We start from the raw sequence: 27,762 nt of genomic DNA on the forward strand, positions 1-27,762 counted from the left end.
TATGTGCTCTCTAATAAATTAGATTTGCCTTTAATGGAAGATGCCACATCAAAGTTAGCCACCACAATTGCAGAGTATTTTCTGTCCTTATCCAATATACTTTAAAGTTGACTTATATAAGCAATTGAGCCACAGTTAAACGCATGACTGACAAGAAAAAGAGTGCAGTTTGACTCGTCATTCAGAGCACTCTGACAGGAACTAAACAGTGGGGGCGAGTGAGACTAAAAGTTTGTGTCAAGGAGTTAAATGAGGTCTCATAACACCTGCTCTTACAGCAGCAGCTTGTATTTCCTCGCTCTAATGTTGTAGAACATCCGTAATCTGGCCGTTATAGTTGCCGTCTGCTTCACTGTCAGACTACTGCTGGAGAGTACGGGCCGGTCGCATAAGAACTGTTTACTATCCTTGTATACTCTATATACATATTTTGATTAGTGTATTCTTTGTGAGGAGAGTTTGGTGCACATGATGTTTTGGGCTGGAAAGTATGTGTTTTCAAATGAAGGAGAGATGATTTGCGTTGTGTAAAGATGAGAGCTTTCCATATTGATGTTTTCCAGATTGTGTGTGTGTACAGAATGTGAGTGAGAGAGAGAGAGAGAGTGAAAAGACTCGAGAAATGATCAAAAGCAGTATTTACTATGCATGCGTGGGCAGCATATGTCTTTTGAATGTTTGGAAAAATGTAAGTCGAAGAAGGCAATTTGAGTGCGCGCATATGTACCACTTTTGAAGAAGTGATTCTGTGTGTGTGTGAGAGTGTGTGTTCCCTGCAGGCCCCCCTCCCAGCATATTCCCCTCATCCCGGTGTTGGGATCTTAGGGCGGCGATCAAAGCCGGGCTCCCTACGACTCCCCGCGTCTCCAGGCCCTCTGCGCTAACGCGGCTCGACTGACGAATGCTGAGTAATTCCCTCAGGTGGCAGCTTCTGTGCTCTGATGTTCAGCATTTGGTGCACTCTGTCAGTCGCACTTACACATGTTAGCTCCTCGCACACGTGTGTGTTCAGAGGTAAATACTGCACATACATGCTCACACACAGAAGAGTAATGGAGGAATTCCTATCTCGTCGCTCACTCAGCTTTTTCTCGTTCACTTATTTTTATCTTTCACACACTTTTCTTCTATGCAGCAGAAGAAGTGTGTGCTTGAGTTCTGCTCAGTATTTTATTCCCCCTCGCTCACATCGCTGTCACGTGTCATGATGGCGTTGTCATGTTGTGATGTGTTGCCCTGGAGAGTACTAGTATTAGAGAGGGTGGATAGGAAAAGAAGAAAGAGAAGGAAAGGAAAGGAGCGAAATAATATGAGATCTTAGGATGGAAAAGAGGAAGTGCACGGATAAAGAGAGAGGAGAAGAAGTAGTGACATAAGAGGGATGTTTTAGTTGATTTAAACCTTCCTCAGATCCTCTGGTTTAAGGTTGTAGCAGCTGAAAACACCAACACTGATGAAAGACTACTTCAAGCTTTCTCTCAATAGTAAAAGCATTTTGTAACATTGCAAACACAACCTTGATAGTTTGTTATCAAGTTGATTTTGTAAATTCCTGCTTAAAGTAATGTGATCACATCATGGCGTTAAACAGCTTTTGTTATTTCATAAGAAGTTTAAAGGAGATGCTTAATTAAAGTCCTCACCTGCGGAGGCCTAATAGAGGGGAGTCAGAGGGGGATAAAACGTGCTCACAACCTAAACCTCTGCAGTATTTTTCCTAGACTCAGGAACCTCCAGATCACGTCTCAATACTGTGTGCATGCTGACAAAACAGGTGCAGGAAGGTTTTTTTAATCTTCATTTATCTCTGTACATCAATCTGCCTTATCTAAATTGTGTTCAGAGTGTATTTTCGCTACACTATGATCTATGATATATAGGTTGTATATAGGGATGTCACGATACCAGCAATTTGGTAGTCGATACCAATACCAATGAAATTCCACGATTCTTGATACCACGGTAAAAAAACCCAGAGCAATAAATCCCATGTACATCAACATACACTCCTTTATTACCGTTTGCATCATGATAAGGCATAATTTACCTTCGCCTACTACTTATTTTTTTCTGAGTAGAGCTTGAATGCATCATAAAGTAACTCCGTTAAAGTTAGCTGTCAGCTCCGTCATTCAGCCAAGGATATTACGAATATTACGAAGGCATGACCCGCCCTACTCTGCCTCTGATTGGCTTACCCTGATATTCTTACGCACTTCTCATGCCTAAACCTAAACAATACAACCAAGGAAGGCCAATCAGAGGCAGAGTAGGGCGAAACATGCCTTCGCCATAGCAAGATTTGTAATGTAGCAACAAGGACTTTGCTGCTCACCGGCTGCTGATAGATAAAGTTAACTAGCTCTCCTCCTGCTGATTTCAACACAGATTTGTTGTCATAATGGAGCATTATCAGGGGAACTTTCTATCCGTTTGTGTCGAGCCCTGATCCCCGGTAGCTACGGTACCTGCGGTAATGTAGAAAAACGAGTACCGTCACGTTTTCAGAATTTTGACATTGACTTGGTATCAAAGTATCAGTTCTGGTGACATCCCTAATGTGTGCGTGTAAGCATACTGTGTTCATCAGCAGGTAAAGGCACGCTCATCAGGTACACAGAAACACATTTGGGCAGCTTTAAAGAGAGCTGACCTTTGACCTGCAGTGATAGTGCTGAGGGTTAGTGAGTGAGTTCAGTTGCATAACCAAGGGGTAGTTCATGTTTCTCTTTGTGTCTCATTGTATGTGTTGGTCTTTTTGTCTCTCTCTCCCTCTAACTGATTTTTTTCCATTTCAATTTATTGAGCTTTACCGGCATATAGGTTCACAAACAGTGTTGCCAAAGCAGTTGCATGTAATTAATTTAGATAATAATGAGGCCTGGTTTATGTTTGAACATGTGGCAACAAAACTGAGGAAACAGATGAAATAATTAAAATTAGTTGGGCAGATGTTTTTCTAAGACTGTTTCATACATTTAGACTTCACAGACACTCATTATGAATGTGGGCTATGTGTCCATTTCTGGCTCATTAGGGTAAATTGTTCATATTTAATCTAATTTATTATGACTAGTGTGTACAGTCTTATACCAACATGAATCAGCGTTGTATACAAACTGTGTAGTTATCTGAAAGTGGTGCGTTTGTGGGTCTCTGATGTAGATGTGTGCTGGTGCAGACAGGGTTGTGTTCAACTAACCAGTCTATTGTTGGCCAGTTTGTTGCTGGTCTTGTTGTGTGCAGCCAGTGAACCCAGAGCCTGCGGTGCAATCCAAGAACTTTGCAACGCTGCACTTTCCTCAGTCCTTGGAAGCCAACACTTATGACGCATTTTAAACCAGAAAAACAGCTTGTTTGTTGCAGAGAATCTTTTGCAGAATAGCCAAGTGAAAAAGTCGGTTTCAGTGTAATTCCCTTCTGAGGACAGTTGCCTTCTGGTGCATTTGGTCTATTCCTTTTATTCAAGGGTTGATTCTTTTTTTTTTCAGCCTACAAACAAAGATACAAATAAAGAACAAAGGCAGCACAAGGAAGGACAAGCTTATGGAGCCAAACAAGCCCACGAGGGAGCATGGAGTGCCCTCTGAACCTCATGAGAAAGATTTGAATTAATTTAATCTCATAATTAGAAGCAAATAACAAATAATGTGTGAAAACAGAAGCTGATGTGACAGACAAGTATTTAGTCAAACTTAAATAAAGAAGATAATAATGAAAAACATAATAATAATGAGCTCTAAATACCGAGAGAGTCAAGTTTCTTGCGTCGCTCTCTGTTCTGTCTAGTAGCGGTGTGGATGTTATCGATGGTAACAGAAGCATTAGCCAGACAAGCTTGGTCAGGGTGTAATCCTGCAAGAGATACTGCTCTGCTCCCTATTACACACACACACACACACACACACACACACACATACATCACACGCACACACACACATGCACACACACTCCACCTATGGCTCTGTTGACTGCTGTGCTTGCAGAGTGTGTGCGTGTAATGTGTGTGTTGGTGCGTGCATGAGTGTCCAGCCCTGTGTGCGACAGAGGGACAGCAGGCAGGGGACCAATAGAAAAGCAGACTGAAAGGGGCAGGGCACAGTTTCATAGGTGCACATGGAGATGTACACACACACACACACACACACACACTCACACACACACCGAGGCTGCCAGTATTATTGAGTGCGTTGTGAGACAGACAGGGAACTGAATCCTGGGCTGCTGAGTAGGAGGAAAAACTTGCAGTTGTGTGTGTGTGTGTTTTACAAACCTGTGTGTATGTGTGCCCACATATTAGGATCACTCTCAAACAGACAGACAAGGTGAATCCAGGTGAAAGCTCTGTCCCCGTATTGATTTCAACCCTGAATTTGAAAGATAGATATAAATTTATTGGGAGGAGGCAGTTTAACAGAAGATTTTAACTAGGGCTGTCCTGAAGACCATTTTTTGGTTTCCCGTTTCAGTGCCGCTACTGCACTACTGTACACACACGCACCTCTACACACAACAAACAGCGATATCCCTCTGAGAACAACTAATAATAATTAATATTGAATATGAATAATGAATTATATTGTGGGATTATTCCTTATTTCATGGACTATTGGGGGATTTACACTTAATTATTACATACTTATATATATATATATTAAAAAAACAACTAAGCATTCAAATACGTATTTAGAGGTCAATTACCATGGCAATGGTCGAAGCTTCGAAGCAGCCCTGATTTTAACACATTGATATAGCTGAAATATATTGTGGAAAGACAGGGGAGTAGTGATGTTTGTAAGTAATGATAGTAGTAATGATTTTATGGGTGGTTGTAATTTTTGTAAAGCAGGTAAATGACTTCCTGAATTACTCTTTTCCAAGAAGCACTGTACTTAACGTTGTGTGTATTTCCACATTCAGTGTTGTGGCTCATTATATCAATATTTCTGTTGTAAAAAGTCTGAGTTTCTAGCTCTGTACAGATTTTTCAGCCAATTAGATTATTATCAGGCTATTAATGAGGCGTTATCGGTCGTTATAAGCCCCATAGACGTGGGTCAGTAGGGGCCAGCTACACCCAATAGTAGGTTTTATAATCTATTCACATGGTAGATCACCGAAAGAGGGTTTAAAAGAACACAACAACGACCTCCTCTTCTATTTGCACAAAGTTCACAACCTGCATTTTCATGATCCATGTTGCAAACTACTGTTTACTATGCTAATTAAGTTGTTAATTTAGTCTAATAGTACACACAGTCACTAAAAGGTAAAAAGGTCACGACAACGTAAAAAGGTTTTTAAGCCATAGTGTAAATAGAACCTTAATATTTTTTTGGTATCGACCAAAATGAAAAAGTACAGAAAGCTGGCAGTGAATCTCTTATTCTTCAGATAGTTTCTGTTTTACAATATGTATGCTGAGCATATTTAGAGCAACAGCTACTCAAATTAGTGATGAATGTCATTTTAATTCACAGTCAGGGAACATGCAATATAGCATGACAGTCACAAGTCAGGGAGTACGAAGCAGAGGATGAGCTGATCTTGTGTTTATCAACCAGGCTGCGACAGACGACAATGTACTTTCTCAAAGACACCCATCTAATGTTACATAGACTCTTTAATAACAATTTTGCTTAAGCTGTACTATTCTGTTTTCATCTTGGACTCGAGTTGCAAGTGTTTCTATTGTGTCTTTGCAAGTGCGTGACTCTTAATACCGTGTATTTATTCATATGTGTGTATACAAGGTGTTATACAGGTTTCACATGCCTGCATGCCCGCGTGTCCGTGTGTGTTTATCGAGTTTGTCTCAACTTAGTACAAACAAGAAGTAGTGTGTTTGCTTTAGTATCGCTATCTGTCCCCGGGGGCCTCGCTGTCACACGATCAACTGACCTGATTTTGTGTTGCCAAGGCGACGCCTTGTTTCAGGGTTCAACTTAACACTCCGCTCCGCCCCGTGACCTTGGGACATGTCTTTGTCGCTATGGTAACAGCCTCCGGGGTTACTGTAAATGAGGAGAGTGCGTTGGATGGGTGCACCGAGCATTTATTTCTCTGTGCTCTGTGCATCAAATGAGACACTTTCCTCCATTTATTTACTCGGGGAAGATGAACTCGCTCCTTTACAGGATCACCCTGCAACACGGCGGTAAAGTTAGATTCACACCTGGGTGATACATGATACAATAGTACTTCTGCTCCAGGCTACTGTGGAGTGTCACTGGAGTAGTTTTTGTATGAAGTGCTTTGCGTTTATAGCTGTAAACAGGAGTTTGGGGAGTGCCTCAGCTATAAGTGTTTGACATATGGGACCTCAAAATAGCATTAACTTCTTTAAATGATGTTTATGCAGAATAGAAAAGGAGAAGTGTGCTACTCTTAGTATTGCTGCAGACATTGCAGATCACAAAAGCATTGCACAAATGTGTTGATTATGGTGTTAAACTCCATAGAGCTTTTCTGAAGCTGCACTGAATCATTGTGCATTTAGTCACTTAGTTTGTGACTGTTTATCAGCGCTTTAAAGGAAAAAAACACAAACCATTTGTAGCTAAAAAATTAAATTACATTTTAACAACAACTCTGTCAGGCTATGACCCAAACAACAGGAAACCAACCAACAAACAAACAAAATATTGTTTCCAGAGAAATACTATTTTTTTGCAGCTTTCCATTTCATCATAATAGCTCTCAGTTTACCAGGAGGCGTTTGGTCAAAATGAAACAGTGTCCTTGCAACACAGTGAGCCAAGTTCACGAAAGAGACCTAAATGCCTCCAAATAACAATGTTTTCATTTAAAAAAAAAAAAAAAAAGGAGGAGGACACACGCCTCAAACGAGTGTCTCATGCGGGTAAACAAAGCGTGGTTGCCATGCCGATGGGGCGTCAGTGTATAAATAGCATGGGTGTTTGTTCTGAATACTCCAGAGAGACAGAGAGAGAGAAGGAATAGCAGGGAGACTGTGATAGCTAGTGTACAAAATCACAAGCAGATGCTTTGCAGTCTTACATAAATTAAGACAGCTACTACTAGCGTGGACATTGTTTTTGAACATGGCGCTCTGTCTATCTTGTCTGGGACTACGGTGGCAATCAATATGCATCCAAAGTCAACAGGTTGCCTCCATTAATATTTACACACATCCATCATCCCCACTGAAGAGGAGTGTGTTGGTGTGTTGTTATAGTAGCAAGATACTGCAAAAACACCACATTCATGTTGTTTTTATGTTATTAATGTTTGAATATTATATGTTTTTTTTCTTTTCATCAAAGTCAGTGCTGAAAGATTAATATACTGTCTTGCTGACTTTAGAGAGCTAGAACTAGAGAGATCAATAAATTCTGGATGGAAGCGCTCAAGTGAGCAAGTCGTCAGTAGTCGGAGTCCCTACTAGGGATGTTACGGTGAGGAAAGCATAACAAAAGATGATGGTCAATATATGTAGAGGGCTTACTTTGATCTCTAACGTTGGATGGCTGTGTCCGGCCTCTCTGGTCCAGCTTTTGCTGCAGGGCCGCAGGTTTTCACCCAGAGACAGCTGCGCACACCGGCCATGACCGCTCCGTCCTCCGCACGGCGATTGCCTCATTAACGTTATGGTCCCCTTATAGCATTGGGTTTAACTGCCAAATAGGTGCTTTTGCTTTTTCGCTTTGACACCAAATCCTCCGCCATCGCCTTGTCTGTCAACTCTCTCTCATCCCGTGTGTGTGTAATTTCACTCCTGCTACTCTGAGCTGAGACTCCGTACGGAGCAGACACTTTCAGTGTATAGAGTCCGTCGTCTGACTATGTTCTGATAACATGGTGCTGATATGCAAAAATGAACTAAATGGGTTATATTTCTATTAAAAAAAGAGAAATGACGGTGGGGGCGATGGGCAAGTAATGCAATCGGTGTATGCCCTAACACCGTGTAACACCGGTAACACCGACTACCACTGCAAGCCTAATCCCTACCTCACAGAATAGTCACTATGAGTTTACTTTTCTTCATAAGCTGCCGTTATGTACAACTGCCATTAAAAGTGAAAGCAAATTTGTGGAAAATAACACTTAACTGAAGGTTAAGCTGATGATTGTAACTGCATAGCAGCTGATTTGCTTATTATGCAGTGATAATGAGCTTGAACAAGCAATAATCATATCAGGGAATTAATAGAATAGAGTAAGGAACACTTGGTGTTAACCTCTCTCCATCTCTCTGTGTTTCCCTGTAGGGAATGGTGACAGCACCTGCAGACAGACGGACGTGGACAGACGGCGCAGGCACCCGGAAAGCTTCCCTCCCGTTGGCGGAGAGATCCAGACTTCACACCAGGAACTGCAGCTCCAGCCGGTTGTCAGCTCTCAACTGAGCAGCAGGCTCCACATACTCCGCCCAAGTAGCTCTGCCTCCTCTGCTCAGGTAGGATAGAAGAAGTTTTCACTCTATATTGACTTTTCCCCCACCCCTACTGATTTGTTGATTGTGGGATTTCAGTGTCCAGTATTTCTCAAGAAAAAGAGAAAAGTTAGAAAAACATAAACATAACTCCCACATTGTAAAACCCAGTGCTAAATATTGTGTCTGGTTTGATGTTACTTTCTGTTTTTTGTGTATAGAGTTGTTGAGTAATTTGTCAGTTGTAATATAGTCAGAAAACTGATGTGTTTATGTGTGTTTGGGTTTATGTTTTTTTCTGTGGCCTAAAGGATAAACTGTTCTGGGCCTCCTTCTTTCTCTTTTTCCATTCATGTGATTTGTCTTTTGATTGTATTCTTTGCTTTCTTGACCCTCCCACTGATGTCTCTCAACTTTCGCAGTCTCCTCTTCCTCTAAACTCCCTCCTTCTCTTAGTTTCTATCCATTCTCTATCTGAGCCGTCTCCCCGCCACATCTTCTTTTCCTCCTTTCTGTATCCTAACTCTCCACTGTATCTATTGAAGCTCCTCCGTCAGTCCTTTATCTCCGTCTCACCAGCTGTGTGTTGGAGCTCCATTCACTCCTATGAGGGAGAGTTGAATGAATAGAAGAGCTTACTGAGGACAGTGAGGAAGCCAATCCCTGCCTCTCGTCTCATAGAACATCTCTTACTCGTCTTGTGTCCTCTCCTCTCCTCTGTCCTGAGACTCTGCTGTGACTAGGGATGTTCCTAAAAACTAATTTCCTTGATGTTTAAACGGAAGTTTAAGCTTAGACTGATCGACTAGTCTAAAAGTAAAAAAAACACTCACAAAACAAGGAAAATTGAGCACAATTTATAAGGTTAAACATTTTGTAAGAGCCATTTGAAATAGTTAATCACATTTCTCAATAACCAAATCATAATTTAAATGCCACTGAAATCAATATTTCTAGGAATGTGCCTCACGAACCCGGTGTGTTGTGTAATATTTGATGAAACGCCAGTGGTGACTGTGGTCTAAGAGGGTTTGGCTTTGCTTATACCATTAGTATCTAACGGTACGGGTCCACATGGACGTTTTTGGATGCGAGGAATCGTCTCACTTCACAGCATTGGACGCTTGATGGCCTGCCACTGGGCACTAGGCACCTGATTGGACGAACGCTTTCACTCGTGGGCTTCCCCTCTCAACTTTCGAACCAGAACCACCATGGCGGCTCGTTTGGAAACTTTTTTTCTCGTATATTACGAAAATAGTTCATCGAAATGTGTTTCTGAAAACGTTTTAGGCAAGAAATAATCCCTGCAGTTGCTGAATCTGTCTTTATTTTAGATCGACGACGGTTAGTTTAAAAGTTTTTCGGGAGTTTCCAGAGGCAGCGAGTCACGTCGGCGCCCCTGATTTGCATAAAGTAGCATAGTCCTCAACTTTATGCAAATGAGGAGCGGGCAAAGTGACAGTCTATCTCGCAACGTTACGCTAGCAGAATGCATTGCACGGGTGCTTACATAGGCTACACAATGAATGGGAAGCCTGGAAAGGACGGATCCTGTGGACACTTACCATTAGCGTGCAAGTTTGATTCATTGAGCTAGCTGGCGTTAGCCCACTTCTTTGATTCATAGCACGCTAGGACGCTGGCTTTAGTCCGTAGCGTACGTGCTAGCCAATCCAGTTGATCAGGAGAGATCCAGACTGACTGCTGAACTCAGCCGCTGTTTGGGAAAGAGGAGGTGGTGGCAGGCGGGGGCTGGGAGAACGCGGCGGGATGGAAGTGAGTTGGGAGTGACTGACGAGTTCAGATCAGAGCGGAGAGCCGCAAGGTGATGTAAATGTGTAGGCTACATTAATACAAGAATTAAAAGTTTAACCGACTAGTATTTCTGCCGACTAGCGAGGGTAGCAATCGACTAATTGAGCACATCCCTAGCTGTGACCAATCCTGTTTCCTCTGCCTCCGTCTGAGACACTAGGAACAGTGAGCAGCAGGAGTGTTATTTCAATGAAAGATGTATTTCATGTGACGGAAACAGATAACACACAAACAACCAAAGCACAGACTGGATCTTTGTTCCAATTTCATATAAATCTACAGATATTCAGACGTTTAATAAGTTCAAAGAATCACTAAACCCAAAGAGAGGAGTCTTCTGACTCTCATCCCAGTTGTTTTTGACTAAACATTTTGTTTTGTTTATTACCCTTCAGCAATATATACGTTTATACTTGACTCACCAACAGCATCATTAGATTCTGCTGTGAGGTTCTTCAGTGTGCTCGGGGACTTATCTTCAAACTATACAAATATGTTTTGAAGTACAGACTAATTAGTTTATTAAATTAACTTTGTACCAATTCAGAGAGGAGTAGCGAGGAGGGGTGTAAAACAACGAGAGAAACTATAAAGGAAAGGTAACATTTAGATGTAACAAATGCAAGAGATAATTAAATATAAATGCTGAATATAAAGTAGTTTTATAAGTTCATTTTCTTTCTCACTCAGAAAGATTCAACCTCTCCCTGCTCTTCTTTCCCTCCCTCTCTCCTCCCCGTCTCCTCCTTTCTTCACCCATCACTCTTGCTGAATGGAAATTACACATTTACATCCCCTGCTTCTTTCTGCTTCCCCTCTCTTTTGTAAATTCGCTGTTTGACAGTCGCCTTTCTCCGAGCAGAAAGCCTCAGAAATGAGCAGATGGAGGGCTGACAGTCTCTGAGCTCAAACAATGACGCTGGGCGGCAAGTCGTGGTGATCAACACATGTCAGAAAGTGGCTGTTAATGGGGGAACCATATACAGTCTGTCAGTCAGCTATATAGGGATGGATTCATTTTTTGTCTAGATGAAGTCCAATCAGCCAAGACGTGACAATAGTGTTAAGATGTTTGGCATATGTTGCATCCTGCATGGCTTCCAGTGAGTTCAACTGTAGAATAAGCTGATGTTCAAGAGCTAATTGCCAGTCATAAATAATAAACTTCTTAATGTGAGTTTACATGGTGCTAATGTGGCTCCTGGTTTGTTTGTGTGTGCTAAAAATCGATCACTATTCATGTTGAGTCCATGTTGAATCCACTACATGGCATTGTTTTTTACCAGATCTGAGCTTTGAATTTATGTTTTAAAAACCTTTTGGAAAAAGACCATTTTACTTTGTGTTTAGGGCAGGGTGATGTGAAAAACAAGATTGACCAGAAGACGTCATTCTAATATTTGTTTGTTTCACAATGTCTATATACTTTAGGAAAATCACATGTCAAGTTATGTTATTGACAGTTGGCCTTCAAAGAGGAACAAGGTTGATTTTCTGAGCTTTCGCACCACGAATAAAGTCATCAACCAATCATGTTATGCAGAACGGACATATTCAACACTGCCTAAGTGTTTACCAGAGGTATATTCACTCAGATCATTTCAGTAAAGTAGCTTACAGTAGTTTAGGCTGTACAACAATTTAGCTCAGACAGACTGCCAGACGTTGTGGGTCAATAGGACCTTGGTAGTTGGTCCTCTGTCTGCACGAATCTATTCAAACCTGTTATGGAAAAACTGTTGCAACTGTCGCAAATTCGCATCGCTGCTGGTATGTATAGTTTTGATGCGAAATAATCGCAGTCGAGTATTTTCATGTTGTTCATTCGTCACAAGTTCGCCAAGACAGAATTGGCAAAAACTTTACTGGTCTGTAAATTCTTAATAATGTCTTTATTATAATCTTTATAATCTTTATATAAATATATATATATATATTTTTTTTTCTCTGGAAAGAACAATGCAATTTGGTACTAAACTGGTGTTCAATCAGTGCTCACACTGGTGGGTTTAAATGGAGCTATTAAGGCTATTTTTCCTACAATTGGTACCAAATTACATTCTTTTTTCCAAGAAACTTAAAGCAAAAATGTATTTATATGTAACTATTGTTTTACTACTTTGTTGTCATTGCCAGATTGAGTAAGGAGTCCTGTCAACTGTACAGGATTCACAGAAATCAGGAACAGAATCGTCCTTCTGTCCGCTGTTACTAGTCTGGAAGCGTCACATTGATCCGCTCATTAAGTCTCTTACATTACTACTCGACTGTAACTTTAAATTCAGATAAGCCTCGGGGCTCGTTGGCAAAAATATGCTCGGCTTTGATTCCACTATAGGCTGCGATACCGAAGATGCCAGGAGAAAAAGTAAACTTGTGTATGTCTTGCAGGGGAAATCTGACAGCTTTATATGGATTCAATCAATTCTCAGAGATTGATTTTTTTTTTCATTTGAAACTGAAATTACTCCCACCCACTCTCTCGTGGTTTCGACTCAATGCAGCCTGCAGCAACGGCTCACAGTAATCTCAAAGATGTCAAATTACCAATTAACCCAACGATGCTCTTTATAATAAAGCTTCACAGGAGCCGTTAGCTGTCCGACAACGCCAGAGGGTATCAGTCCTTGAACGAACGCTCAATATAAAGTAAACTGAGCCTGTCCCTGTTGTTTGACATTAGAAGAAAAGTTTATGTGGATCCAGCAACTTGCTGAAGGTTAGCATTAGTACTGTTTTTAAATGTCAGACATAAAAAGACATTCATTTAAACTTCCCTGTAGTAAGAAACCTGTTACATTCTGTGCAAATGGCTGCATTCAGAGGGTTAATCAACCTGAGTAAATGGAGAGGTCCCTTCTCTCTCTCTCTCTGTCTGTGTGTGTGTGTGTCTGTGTGTGTGTGTGTGTGTGTGTGAGCATGGATTTCCCCTTCTCTGTTTTCTTGTAATAGCTGCGCTCTGCTTTATTTGATCTGGGCCCCCGCTCTCATAGTAGGATTGAATTGGGTTTGGAGAGCAGGGGAAACTCACACACACATACACACACACACACACACGTACACACACATATACACACACCTGAGACTGCCAACTGCTACAGCAGCTGCCCCAGAACGAAGGAGAGAGAGAGAGAGGGAGGGAGGTAGAGCGAGAGGGGGAGGGAAGTAAGATACATGAATATAGGGAAGGTGGTGAGAAAAGAAAGAAAGGAAGAGAAGAGACAGCTGATATGAGAGTGATGGAATGAAGAGAAAACAGTGATAACTTGCATCTTAAAATAAAAGTATTGTCTTCTAATGTGGCCACAGAGAAGAAGTCATTGATTAAATCGGGACACGTTATCTCATCGATTCATCCCATTTTCTCAGTATCTCTTTTTTTTTTTTTTTCTTTTCTGTCTTATATCTGCCTTGTTTCTTCTGTCCTCCATCACCCCCCCCTCCCGAGTTTCTCACTCAGTCTCTCTTTTGTCTCGCCGTCTTTACTCGTCATGCCACCCCTCTTCCCCCCCCACACACACATGCTGTGGTTGTCTCTGCACACTAAGCAATTAGTTAATTACCTTGCCCAGTGTCGCCGAATTCATCCAGACTGTTGTTGTTTTTTTCTGAAGTATTAAGAGGAGAAGAGAGAGGTAGAGAGGAGAGGAGGTGGAGGAATGAATGAAAAGATGAATGAAAAGAACCTGAGACTGCCTATTGTGAATGTACTAGAAACCGCTTGGCGAGAGAGGAGACAAGAATACAATGATGTCGGCTACTTTTGAACAAATTGTATGTGAATGTTTCATCCAAGGCCGTTCTCTGTTATGTTTGAAAAATCTCAAAAGACACATCATGTCTCCTTTGTAAAGACATTTGTAAAGATATTTCACAAATATGTATAAATGAAAATAAGAATTTCTGCTCAAGATAGAAGAGACAGCGGTGTAGACGAGATTATACTTGTAGAATATACTGGAACTAAAACATCTTTAAAAAGCTTTAAGTGCAGGGCTCCAGACATGATTTAGGCACCCAACATTTTTCACTGCGCCTTTTGGCGCCGCAACAATACATTTTAAGAGTTACCTTTTTTGTCAGTTACCACACACATTGGAATAAAAGGTACAAATAAAAGTTTGTTTGAGTCAGATGAGGCCATCTCGGCTGAAGATGTTGCATCAGAAAGGCGATGGAAGTAGGGGCTCCAATGGGCCATTGGCACGCCACACTTTACACCCCTGTCTGGCGTTGTGAACGAGAGTAGATGAAGAAAACAATGTGTACATGCCACGCCAAGTGTTGATGCTCGCAGTACTACCGTGTGGAAATGGCCAAGGCCGGGTTTAAGTGCAATCCACAAGTTTACACGTTGATATAAGAGGGGCTTAATGTGTGTGGTCGTGTGATCGATGAAAGCAGAGAAGAAATTAGCGGTAAAGTTGTCTCATGTTATTAAATGTAGCCTACAGTGTGTCACACACACTTTTTGCCCTCCCTCATTCTGAAATGAATCCAGCGCCTCTGATCAGGATTAGGCATCTAGTTTAGGCAGACAGGTGAGTTTGCGGTAACCTCCGCCAATGATGTCGGGTCAGGGCCTTCCAGGTGTAACGGCCACCGCAAAATTTTTCTTGATGAAAAAAAATCTATAGTTTAATTTCTTAATTTTTAGTTAGCGGTATGTTTTATGGTTGTGACGTCTCATCCCCTTTTTATAGCATCAAATAACTAGAACCAAACTTAAAAATGCACACTTGAACATACATCAGTGTGATAAGGACTACATAAAATGCTTCATGGTTGGGGAGCCATCATGTTGCCCATCTTTATATACAGTCTACGGGCACACCGGTGCGACCAATGAAAATGAATTAAAATTTAGTCGCACCTTTAGTCGAGCCCTGTTTAAGTGGGACTTTATGTGACTGACACGTGGAGAGAACAAGCAAAAAGGAGCTATAATACATTAAATACTAACATGAAGCTTGCATTTACATAGCAAAAACGTTTTTACCTAATATGTATTTATATTTAATTAAAAGTCAAGCTAACAAATTAACATTGAAATCAGTCATGATCCAAGCGACCTCACATGCGCTCCAGATCCAAAACTTAGCATAAACTTTTTTTTGTTTTGTTGCTAGGCTTTAATGCTCCGCAGCACAGCAGCACAATACGTCTTCTGTCTTTCTCTACCACCTGACAAAGCAGTTATGTCATAGTATTGATAAAAACAGCACGGTTGAGAGAATCATAAAAGGGAATTTCAGGGGAAAAAAAGATCTTTCTGTTCTGAGAACCACAAAATAAAAATCTATTTCAGTAGAACAACTAGTTTAAAGTGCAGCAGCTCCTATATGTTCCATATAGCTGACGTCTGTTGACAAAGGAGGGATGTTAAAGTCTGGCCTAATAATCATAAAGGGGGTCTAATGGCTTCCCCCCCATAGGAGCTAATCAGCATGTGCATGTCTGCTCGGCTCGACCACTGTGTTCCATTACTCTGTCCTGATAAACATCACCGTGTACTTGTGTGTCTTGTTGTGTGTTTGTGCCTGTCAGCATGTTTGTTGTGTTAATACACCTTCATCTGTACGTGTCTGCATCTATATGTGTGTGTAGACTGTACAGTGCGTGGGCGTATGTATGCATGTTCGAGACACAGCCGTCAGTAGTTTGTGCAGCACAAAATGCTGAATGCAGATGCAAGGGAAACGTGAAATGTCATGCAGAGCTGTGGGGTATCGACTGGAATCCGGCCAGCAGCATGGAAAAACATGTTGCCGCAGGTCATTGCTAATGAGCCATACTGTACATGTGCTGGAACATTGCATGTATGTGTGTGTGTGTGTGTGTGTGAGAGAGGGAATGGGGGTGGACGCTTGTGTCTGCATTTTTGTGGTGTGTGCTGTATCTTTGTGAGGCTTAAAGCAGCAGTGGGTAGAAATGGAGCAAATATGATTTAAAAAAGTTATTTTTTATAAAACAGATTTCACAGACCGGAGGAAAACAACCAATCAGAGCCGAGCTGGAGCCTGCCGTCTCTGAGCAGCTGTCAATATTCTGTTACTGTAATGCCTATTTCTCACCTCAAATGTTTTCAGAAACATCTTGTAGTGTACTGTTTCGCTGTAAAATGAGAAAGTTTGTGACCTGGCAGGCATGTTGAGATCAGTTGAGGAAATACCAAGCACCGCCCACCAGCTGGAGCACACTCTCTCATTTTACAGCTAAACAGTACACTACAAGATGTTTCTGAAAACATTTGAGGTGAGAAATAGACATTACAGTAACAGAATATTGATTCATATTTGATCAGCGCTGCCTAGTTTGACCGTTTGATCAGAGTTTGCGAGTGATTGACAGCTGCCCCCATTGAATGAACAGCCAATAGGAATGCTCGCTCTCTGAAATGACTTCTGATTGGCCAAAGTCTCCCATCACAGGCTAGATATTTTAAAGCCTGAAAACAGAGCCATGAGGAGGTGCAGAAGTCTAGTTTTCTCTAAGAACACTTGAATTATAATGTGCTGAAAGGTTATTATGGATTATTTTTCCCAATGATGCCAAAAACATTCTGCCTACTGCAGGTTTAATGTATCTCAGCATTTACTTTTACATTTGTATTTAAGAGCTAGATAAAGTGTGTGTTTTAGGATCTTAAGAAGTGTGTGTGTGTGTGTGTGTAATCCAGCTCCGTGTGGGTGCCATTATTCACACACTTGAAGCTTGTCTGCTTCCAGCGTGATTAATCCACTGTCCTTCCTAACTCCGACCCACTTTTGTTGCTCTTTTCCTTTGTTTGCTCTTGATTCCCTCCTGCTTTATAGCATTAAGCAATGAGTAATGATGACTGACATCATCTCAGGCTGGGCCAGCGCCGACTAATTGGCCAGAGCGATCTGATTGCATTAGACGTTATTCCTTCAGGGTATTCCCTGTCCTCCGCCCCCGCCTTTGAAAGATATCCTTCATTGTTTTCCACGGAGCAACTTATTGCTTTTGTGTGGCATTTGTTTTGGTTTTATTGTATTCACAGCAGGAATTCACCGGTTGCTTGTAAGCAGGTCATGAAAATTAGCACTTTTGATTTATGGTTTGAGCATTTTTAACTTGAAAAGCGACTAATGTTAAAAGCTGTGATTGCTGTCGAGCCTCGACTGGTCTCGTTAATTGCCGTCATCTAAAATGCACGTCTCAGGAAACCTCAAGGATATTACAAACGCGCTGCGGGGACACTAATACACCACTGAAATGTCTTTGGTTATTGTGCTGATGCTCTGGGTGCTCGTGTGAGAAAACAATAAAGGTTGAAAAATGAAGTTGTGCTTTAGATTTACTAACAGCCTTGAGAGGCTTTTTTTTCCCCTCCACTCATCTCTCTTCCCCTTCTCCTCGGTCTTCTTCCTTTCACAGCAGAGCCACCTTTCCAAGTGAGGTAAAATGATTATAGTAATGGATGCCCCCCCGCTCCAACCTTTCTCTCCTTCACAGTCGCCACTCTGTACATTCTGTTCTGTACATTAGCGCGGCCCCGGGGATGCCCTCACTTTCTGCGGCTTAATGCAATCACACCTCCAGTATAAGTGCTGAGAGAGAGAGAGAAGAGAGAGTAGGGGAGATCTGAAGGGGACTGGTGGGTGGCGACTGGCAGGAGTGATCACATCAGAGGATGATAATTACCTGCAGACAGCACCGAGAAGTCGTTGCAAATGAGATAATTTACAGGTTCCCCTCTCAGTCGAGGTACCCGTATAGTTCCCTTGGCACAAATGTCATCTACGCGATCACGGAAATACTAATTTCCTGTCGTCTTTTTACTAGCAATTGGATTATGATAGTTTTCAAGGCTGGAATGCATGGAAGGAAAGTCTTTGAATACACATGACACACCTTGACTGATTAGCTGAAATGGTTATATGGAAAATTGTTTTACTTTGTACTTTAAAAATTCCTGTTTAAGTTTTGACCAATTTGTTGCTGCATTAAAAAGGTTTACACCTGAATTGTTATTCCTTTTTTTTATATTTATAATTTATAATTTATATATATATATAAAAATAAATATAATATATAATATATAATATAATATAATAATATAAATATATATATTACAATTTATAATTTTAATAATAAATAACAATTTATTAAATTTATATCTATATATTTGTTGTTACATTTTTTTTTACAAATTTAGGAGAGCAATAATTTAGACGCGCCTGATGTTGCCTTACACATAAAAGAATGATCCCAGTCACTTCCACACAGTGAGGCATACAGCAGATTATTCAAACACTGGTATCGGATCAGTACTCGTATCGGCCGATGCCCAAAGTTCACGTATCACTATCGGTATCGGGACTGAAGAAGTCGGATCGGTGCATCCCTAACTCAGAACTAGTGACATAGAATAAAAAGTGAGAAAGACTGCTTACGGTGGGTGGGTTGGAAGGTCCAACAAACACACAACGTTTAACCAGGAGACCGGTATTCAAGGTTACGTTAGTGATGTTTGTGGCGTGTTTTCCATTTTTATGTTACGTTGTTTCTGTACTTATTTTACTTAGTTTATGTACTTATTTTAAGCCCAACCATGACGTTTTTCCTAATCCTAACTAAGTGATTTTGTTGCCTCAACCTAACTACGGACGTTACCGTAGTTTTGTTGCATGACGTTCAAATGACATGTGAAATGGTCCGAACAAATGACATGCAAAAATCCTAAAATGCGTCCTCATGACACACGGACTGTCCGTGTAATGTTGTGCTATTTATACACCTTCTCATGAGACCGGATTGGAAAAAACTGATTACCTCGCCTCAAAATCAACGAAGAAAAGTCTTCTCAGATATTTTTATGGATTGTACGCCTGGATGTTCTGAAACAGTCAGGAGTTCATGATGACAAACACTTTCCCTCCAGGAGCAGTTGAGCTCAGTTCAGCAACTTCAGCTTTTAGTGAGATGGATGGGGATGGCCTTTGTGAGGCCTGGGAAGTCCTTATGCTGAGACCTATAGAAAGCTTATTGCTTTTACAACTAGGCTGTATGATGAAGTGCCATCTTTCTGACCACCCACTCTCTCTCCTTCCTACCGTTTGCTCTTCACATCTCACTGTCTCTATGTGTGTTACTCCGGCTCTGTTACTCCTTGTTGCCTCTCTTGTCTCCTTCTCTTTTTCACCTCTTTGTCAACTTTCCCTTCATATTTTCCCCTTTCATCTTGTCATGTGTCCTTATCTCTGCCTTACTCTGCATGGCTCTCCCTACCTCCTTGTCATTGACCTTGACACGTTGGCCTGACAGGAGGCAAGGAGACAACTTTCTATTAAGACTATACAGTATTTGAGCCTTACACACACAACAACATATAATTAACGTACATAAATAAAACATAAATAACGTATTATTCTTTGGAGATTTCCAGATCTACAGTAGCAGGATTAGAGCTGTATTATACGTTATCTGTAAACAACAAGTTTGCTGTGGGATTCTGGTCTCAAAATATCCCACCATTATTCCTGTAGTGTATAGTGGTTTATACACCAAGCAGCCTTCCTGCCATAACAAAATTGTCGGCGCAGTCTACGGCGGCGCTGATGGATGGCCACTTACGAGTATCCCTATATGCTCTCCACTTATGCTCCCGTACTCAATCCTTTTATGTGTGGAGAGGTGTGGGCTAATAGCCCATTGAGCCAAACTAGTTTTCCTTCACTTGGGGGAGCGGAGTGAACTTGGGGCTAATGCAGCACCCTGTGGCTCCCTGAACGGTATAACAATGGCAGACGGGCTTCGGTTGAGGGGTTTTAATGGAATCATCCGGGGTGGGTGATAGCCAGCAGACATTGTTCAACACGGCTACCTGAGAGATTTTCAAACTTGCTGTGTTTGCTTGTACCACTGCCACTCTGCTGGACCTTCAGTAGAAGTGCTGCTTTTCCATCAGAAATCAGTCTTTTTCTGGCGCTCTAGTTCTTTTGCTTTCTCGAAGATTTCCCAAATCATTATTTTCATTTTTGTGTAATTTGCAGATTATGTTTTAATATGATAAATTATGTCAGCAAATAGTAAAAATTGCTCATCACTGTGTCATCAAAATATTGTTTCTTTCGTCCAACTAAAAGTCCAAAAGAATAGAATCAGAACAGAATCAGAAATACTTTATTGATCCCTGCGGGGAAATTGGGGCATTATAGTTGCTCTTATATAAACTAGTCACGATTAATCTCATGATTGTCCATAGTTAATCGTGATTAATCGCAAATTAATCACACATTTTTTATCTGTTCAAAATGTACATTAAAGGGAGATTTGTCAAGTACTTAATACTTGCCCCAAACTGCATGTGATTATCATATAGTGGGCATTTCTGTAAAGGGAAGACTCTTGGGTACCCATAGAACCCATTTTCATTCACATATCTTGAGGTCAGAGGTCAAGGGACCCCTTTGAAAATAATCATGGCAGTTTATTTAGCCTCCTTCGCGACAAGCTAGTATGACATGAGCCCTTTACAACCTAAAAAATCTCAAGTTGCGTTAATGAGTTAAAGAAATTAGTGGCGTTAAAACAAATTTGCATTAACGCGCTATTGCGTTAACTTTGACAGCTTTAATATAAACACAAAGAAATGTAAGAAACTGGAAATAAAAGAGTGTGTAACATGTGAAATATGTACATAATGCTACAAAAAAGCCAAAAGGTATTGAGTGTACTGTCATATAGGACCAAGAAAAGCAGCATATCTTCACATTTAAGAAGTTAAAACCGGCAAATGTTTGGCAAAAACAGCGTTTATTCAGTTATCAAAAACTAATTATTTTTGTGATGATCCGCTAATCGATTAATAGACCAATCGTTTTAGCTCTATACCAGACCCCTTGTGTATCTGCCCAAATGAAAGTGCTCATTATCTATCTCTTGCTACAACAAATGATTTGGCCTCTGAACAAATTCTACATATAGCATCAGAAAGGAACTACACTCAAGAAAATAAATCTTTCCAGTCCTTTACATATATTCATCATCTCTCTAAAGAAAATGTCTTTGTTGGACTCAAATCCCCAGACCTCTTCATGAATGCATCTGTACAACACGGCTCCTCTCAGCAATAATTCAGTGCCGCGGTGCTACACTCTGGTGGGACTTCATACAGTATTGTGATAGCCTCAGATAGGGAACGGGCTGTACACATCACAGAGCAGCACAATGCCGTGAGCCTGCCACTGTACATAACTGCAGGCTGTGTTGACTGGTGCGTGAGCGGTTACATAAACAGCGATAATGTCACATTTAAAGAAGAGACCATAAAGGGACAGCGAATCAAATGCACGTCTAAATCAGACTGCTGTGAATAAAAAGGTGGGTCGTCACGGTGACTGCACACCCTAATAATGAATCAGTGTCCGCGCATTCTTCTAAAATAACTGAAGCATTAGTGTATAAATGATAATGAGACTTGACTTGAACCATTAATTACACAAGTTAGTTATTTACATGCTGCGGGAGGGAGGAACGCTCCTGTCTTGATTGTGCAGAGATACCACGCAGGGTCTTCTCACCACGACTCGTGAATAACCTCTGAGCTGTTTGAGGGCGCTAGCAGGTGTGTGTGTGTGTGTACAGTTTGTGTGCATGTGTGGAGCTGTGTGTGAATACGTTTGACAGCAAGGGTTGCATAACAGAGATGCCTGCTGCTGCTGCAGGTCACCGTGTATGACGGGAGACACATGTAAATCATTACAAATACAAGCGTGTTGTAGCTGCACGTACGCGCTGTCACACACACACACACGCACACACGCGCACACACACTCTCTTCCTGTATGCCTTTAGTGTTCTTGCTCTCTCTCTATATATATGATGAAACTTTTAGCCAGAAAATAGTAAGATTTTTCTGCTTGTTATCCTCCGCTGGTTGACATTTCGAGTAATTGCTTTCAGGGAACGGCGTGCGTCTCCCTCCTGCTGTCTTTTGTTGCATTTTGTACTAACTGCACGATTCCTGGAAAGTGTTTAGCAGCGTTAAGGGCGGTGAGTGCATGCAAATCATCCGATCACATAAGACCACATGAACAAACAAGCAGACATGGCTCTCAATTGCAACAGGAAGTCAAACAAATGCAGGCAAAGGGACATACGCAGTCCACCTACACACACAAAGGGATCCATCTGTCTGTTTCTATGTTCAGGACTATTGACTTCTGTTGTTACACACACACACAACATACACACACACGGCAGCCATGGTGTTGCCAGCTTTGTGGAGGCAAGTATTTTTAGGTATTTTTTTAGGGATGTCACGATACCAGAAATTTAGTAGTCGATACCAATACCAGTGAAATTTCACAATTCTCTATACCAATTCGATGCCACGGTAAAAAAACAGCAGTAAAACAATAAATCCCATGTATTTCAACATCCACTCTTTTATTACCATTTGCATACTGGTTTTAGTTAGGGAGTTAAACAGGTCATAATTACCTCTCTGTTATCTATTTAATATTGCTGTGAAAACATCTCCTTCAAACAACTGGATTTATTCAAGTTTCTTGGCAAAAACTTACACGGGATTACATTTGAACACATCATGATAGCATCTTAATATAAACCAATGGCACCTCCGGTGTGAAATTGGCAGGACGAGAGCTAGTTAACATTAGCTGTTAGCAGCTGGTAAGCAGCACAGTCGTGCATTGAGCTAACAGCTAACGTTAACTAGCTCTCGTCCTGCTGATTTCAACACGGATATGTTGTTTGCAAAGTAGCATCATCAGGGAAACAAGACCTGGTCAAAATTGAGTATATGGCTGGACCGTGTACGGTCAGTCTGTGAATGTGTGGCTAAATTGTTATACAAATAGTCAGTGGTCATGTCTATAATGTTAAATCCAGCGGTACATGTCCACCAGGCCCGGCGAGGACACTAGTGGATGCGCTGCTCCACTCAACTGGCTGTTCAAGCGGTGACGTACCCTCTCGTGGAATACACTTGACTCGTAAACGTTCTTTTATTCCATCTAAACAATCCACCAAAATCTACTTCTGAAGCGAGAAAAAGGCTATTCCACTGCTGAATCTTGTTTCATTTCAGAACAAGATTGTCTAATTTGACAGCTTGGTCCAACTTTCGCGAGCCAGACGCGTTGAGCTGGACACGCTCATTTGCATAAAGGACTGATCCCCGCCTTTTCATTTTGAAAGAGCAACGGCCAATAAGGAAACTCCAACACTCGGCCAACCAATCGTGTAACTTCATCACTCGTTTTACTTTTGCATTTGTAGGGCTTGGCCCTCTGCGGTCCAGCCACAAATAGGGTGCGTCTCCTGGACGTGTCCATAATGACGGGACGCTGTTAGTCTTGTACTTGCAGTTCCATAGAAAAACAAGTACCGTCATGTTTTCAGAATTTTGGCATCAACTCAATACCAAAGTATCGGCTCTTGTGACATCCCTAGTATTTTTGGTAGGTTTGTGGCTGCTCTGTTTTTTGTCCCACTCAGGTGCTAAACATACTGGACCCTGTAAACTTGAATGAAGAAAAAGACTTATTACTGTATATATAAAGATGTAATACAGTCTGTGTCTCGGCCCTCTCCCCTCTCCTCTCACTGCACCAGCCGTACTAATGAATCTACATTACTCCTTTAATATAAATCCATGTCTGCAACTCGCTAGAGCTGCACTCAGACACCCTGCGCACACACACATAATCACACCATGTTTTCACATCCGTTTGCAAGCTCTCGCACGCACACATCCACAGAGTTTATGAGCGAGGGTGACGTGCCATGTGCGGAGGACACACGGGTCCAGTTTGGGCACTGATTCTATTCTAAATGAAGTTAGTGAATTATTGAAACGCCTGTCCTCTTTCTCTGCTCCCTCTCCATCTCTCTCTCTCCTCTCCCTCTTTAGATCTCATTTTTTTTTATCTCTCTCCGTTCCTCTTTCACAGACTCTTATCTTCCCCTTCCTTCCTCCTTTTTCCTCTTTTATTCCGCTCTATTAGATAAGCGGTCAGATTGATTCGTGAACCAGTAGTTTAGTGTGTGTGCGTGTGCATTTGTGTGATTTGAGTGATGTTGGTTAATCCAGTGTTGTCCTTGGGGAAAGATTTGGCCCATATTACAGCCTGCTATTACTGTGTCTAAAATCTCCTGTGCATTGAGACAGTCATTATTTACTGTTGTGCGTCGTCCCAACTCCCTCACTAGCAGTTTTTTTCCGCCCAGCTCTGCAAAAGCAAACACAGAAGGACACACAGAGATTGAGAAAGTATTTTTATATTTAGTTACAGTACACTGGCAAATTGCCCGATCCATCAGAGCAAAACAGTTTATGCTATCAGCATTATTTAAAGAGAAAAATAGCATCTTTAATGTACCAAATCTTATTAAGTTGATAGCTTTTATTTTACTTTCTATCTTCTGTTTCCTACTAAAATAAATTGCCAGCTTTGCCTCTTGAAAAAGGAACTTTCTTTTTTGTTTTTCCATGCGAAGAAACTACAAACCTTTTCACTTAAACATTTTAAAGTTCATTAAAGAGGATGAAAGTTGGAATCAGCCGGTGACAAAATAATCCATTCACCACGAGGTCCACTCAAAAGCTATTCTGTAGTTTTCAGTCATATCACACGACCTTCCTCAGCAGATTGATTTGCCTGTTCTTAATAGAATCGTTGATTTAATTTCCATTGCTCAAGTGCTCAGAAGTATTTCCATTTTTCTGAGCACTTCTTGTCCATGTTGGCTTAAAAGTTGAGAGTGAAATTTCATTCTTGACCTTGAAAACAGCAGTTGATAAAATAATGTCACAATTCCTAGACATGTTAGCGCTTCCCTAGTTAAATAAGGAAAACAATCTACAACACTAAAAAATTACAATTTCTAAAGCTTTGGGGTCGATATAAAAGGAATTCATTATATGCCAGTGCAAATCACAAACAGTTTTTAGACAACTCTGGCTTATAAAACGCAATCCAAGCAGGTTGTACTTCTGATTTAATCTTTTGATTTTCTCACCAAGGAGTATCTGATTTCCAAACCAATTTGTTTGACACACACATTATCAGAGTACAGAAATGTAGAGACTGAAGGCATGATTAATAGTATGATGATGGTAAAACACACATACTATACATGCAGTGTACCATCTACCATCATCCCAAACAGACGCAACAGAGGCCAGATCACTACACCATCATATCACCCACTGGTAATGACTGATCATCAGTCATAGACATAAGAACCAGTGGAAAAATACGTTTACACCTATTCTTCCCTCACCCCTGGGGTTTATTACCCAGCGCTCATCGCTGACAGCTACACAGACCTCTGGATAAACGTCCCGGATAGAGGATATAGTTGTGAGATGGTGGGCTGGCCAGCAGTTGGGCTTTTTGTCTGTATAGATTTAGTGTCATGCATTAATAGCTGTTGCTAATTGAAATGAATGTTCGAATGGTAGATGTATATTGTGGCAGAAAGACAGGTGTCCTTCCTGTTTTAGTGACAGGACTTGATGAATGGTGCATTAATAACCAGCAGCACACTCTTCAGGGAATGCGTGCTATACAGTATGTTGAGCATGTCAAATAGCAGCAGTTGTGTCTTTTTGCTGATGTTTTAGCTTGAAAGGAAAAGACAGATATGACAGCCAGGATGGATACAAAGGAAGGTTTGCACTCAGATGATGTATGGATTACTTTTTGAAGATTGTTTTCTTTCTTTCTAGTCAAAAAAATCTCTAGTTCCAGCTTCTTGAATAAGATTTGCTTGCTTTTCTTTTTCTTATTTGATAGGAAGCTCAATATATTTGACTGTTTTTAGCACAAAATAAGTGATGTGGAAAAATCGACTTTGCTTTGGGGAAATTGTGATGTCCATTTTTTTAATATTTCTGACACTTAATAAACCAAAGTAATTGCCAGGTTAATTGATAATGGAAATAATCGTTAGTTGCAGTCCTACTATCATGTAGAACACTAAAAATCTACCTTTGAGGCCATGTAAAGAGTTATGTCATTAAAATAAACCACCCAAAACTCAAGACCATCAACAGGAATCTTGTATGGAGGCATTTTTCTCTCCCCCTCCATGTCTCTTCCTCTTCTCTGACACTGCTTCCTCTGTCCTCTCTGCTCTTTTAATATTGATATGAGCTGTCATTGGTCCAGTTATTTATGAGGCCCCTCCCTGGTATTTTTCCATTGGCTCGGCCTCTACAGTAAAATTATTCTCTAGTCAAATGTAATACAGAGGAGCCTGATTTTCAAATGTGTGACAAAAAAAGCCTTTCAACAAATATGAAAAAGCTGTATGGGTGTTTTACAGCCTGTTTGCTTTCTCTTGTTTTCTTCTCTCGCTCTTTCACTCCCTCCCTCCTAGAACTGCAGCCAAAGACTCTTTCCCATAACCTCTTCAGACCTGTGTGTGTGTGCGTCTGTGTGTGTTTCTCCACAGAAGTCTTAAATAAGAGAAAGATCGAAAGGCATGCGTGCCTCGTACATGAATACACACCCACTTCTACACGCACACATGTAGAGTCCAGGACTCAAACAGGCTCCAGGGACTGGTGTAGGAACTATTTCCTGTTTGGGGCTATGGAGAATGCGGGAAGTAGCGAGGATGAAATATGACGTAACAACGGTGGTGGTCTTCCTGTGTGCTCTACCAGGGCCTGGGTGTTACCCAGTTTTCCATGCTCATTAACTGACCATGAGCACAGCTGCCATTAGCTCAGTGAATCCAGTCATCCTTACTGGGGTCTGTTTCGCCAAAGCTTTCTTTCTCAACACTTTTCACACACGTTTCGCAAATTATGGTCAATGTAGTTGGCATGCCTGTTATGAATAGGCTGAGAGGCCTCATTGTCCTCAGCTCAAGACACTATCATTCCATTCATATATTAATATACGCTGTGGTCGTATGACTGAATATCAAAGCTCGATGCTTTTAGAGTATCAATCGAAATGTGACCACGGTGGAGAACTGGCAATTATTAAGAGATCAAATGCTTATAGTCTTCTTTATTTATTATTTGATGGAATATTTTATATAAATTAGGGCTATTGTTATGTTGCTATTTTTATTTTGTTGTGAACAGCTGCTTTTTTTTTAAGTCAACGTTAAACATACATATTTTATGAATGGAAAAAGGGCTGGAGACAAACATTTTTATTTCCCATTTTTAACTTGGTAAGGAAACTATTGTATTGGTCACAGTATTTCAAAGATTTCACATAAGTTTGATAACCATGTTAACAGCCATTGCTAATTTAGGAATTGCCTTTTCTTTGACGAAAGTGAGCAGCATCGATGTAACGTTACGTTCACTATAAGTGCTTATTTTTCCCACTGACAGGCTCAGATTGTTATTGTTATCTTATGTATTAAGTGTCTGACAACATTATGGAAAGGTGCCTACAGAGAAATACACGTTTTTCTTACCTTTCGCTTGTTACGTTCTATTTGTTATTGTGTTCAAGTCTTGCTCAAGGAGAAGTCTTGTACCGAGGGTCACAGCACCCACAGGTACATCACCAGTCTCCCGA

General features: G+C 41.0%; 1 protein-coding gene across 4 annotated transcripts in view; it reads left to right on the forward strand.

The window, feature by feature from the left end:
* The window catches only part of atxn1a (ataxin 1a), a 103,877-nt gene that overhangs the window by 20,930 nt on the left and 55,185 nt on the right, over window positions 1-27,762 (forward strand). For 3 of the 4 annotated variants that reach the window (XM_037794356.1, XM_037794357.1, XM_037794358.1), the window contains one exon: window positions 8,235-8,422. The gene's annotated coding sequence lies outside the window, so the exon portion shown is untranslated. Of the gene's footprint in view, window positions 1-899; window positions 922-8,234; window positions 8,423-27,762 lie in introns of those variants that run through there. The other variant, XM_037794359.1, reaches the window with a different exon arrangement.

This window comes from Sebastes umbrosus, chromosome 15 (assembly GCF_015220745.1).
Source record: "Sebastes umbrosus isolate fSebUmb1 chromosome 15, fSebUmb1.pri, whole genome shotgun sequence".
Classification (NCBI taxonomy): Eukaryota; Metazoa; Chordata; class Actinopteri; order Perciformes; family Sebastidae; genus Sebastes; species Sebastes umbrosus.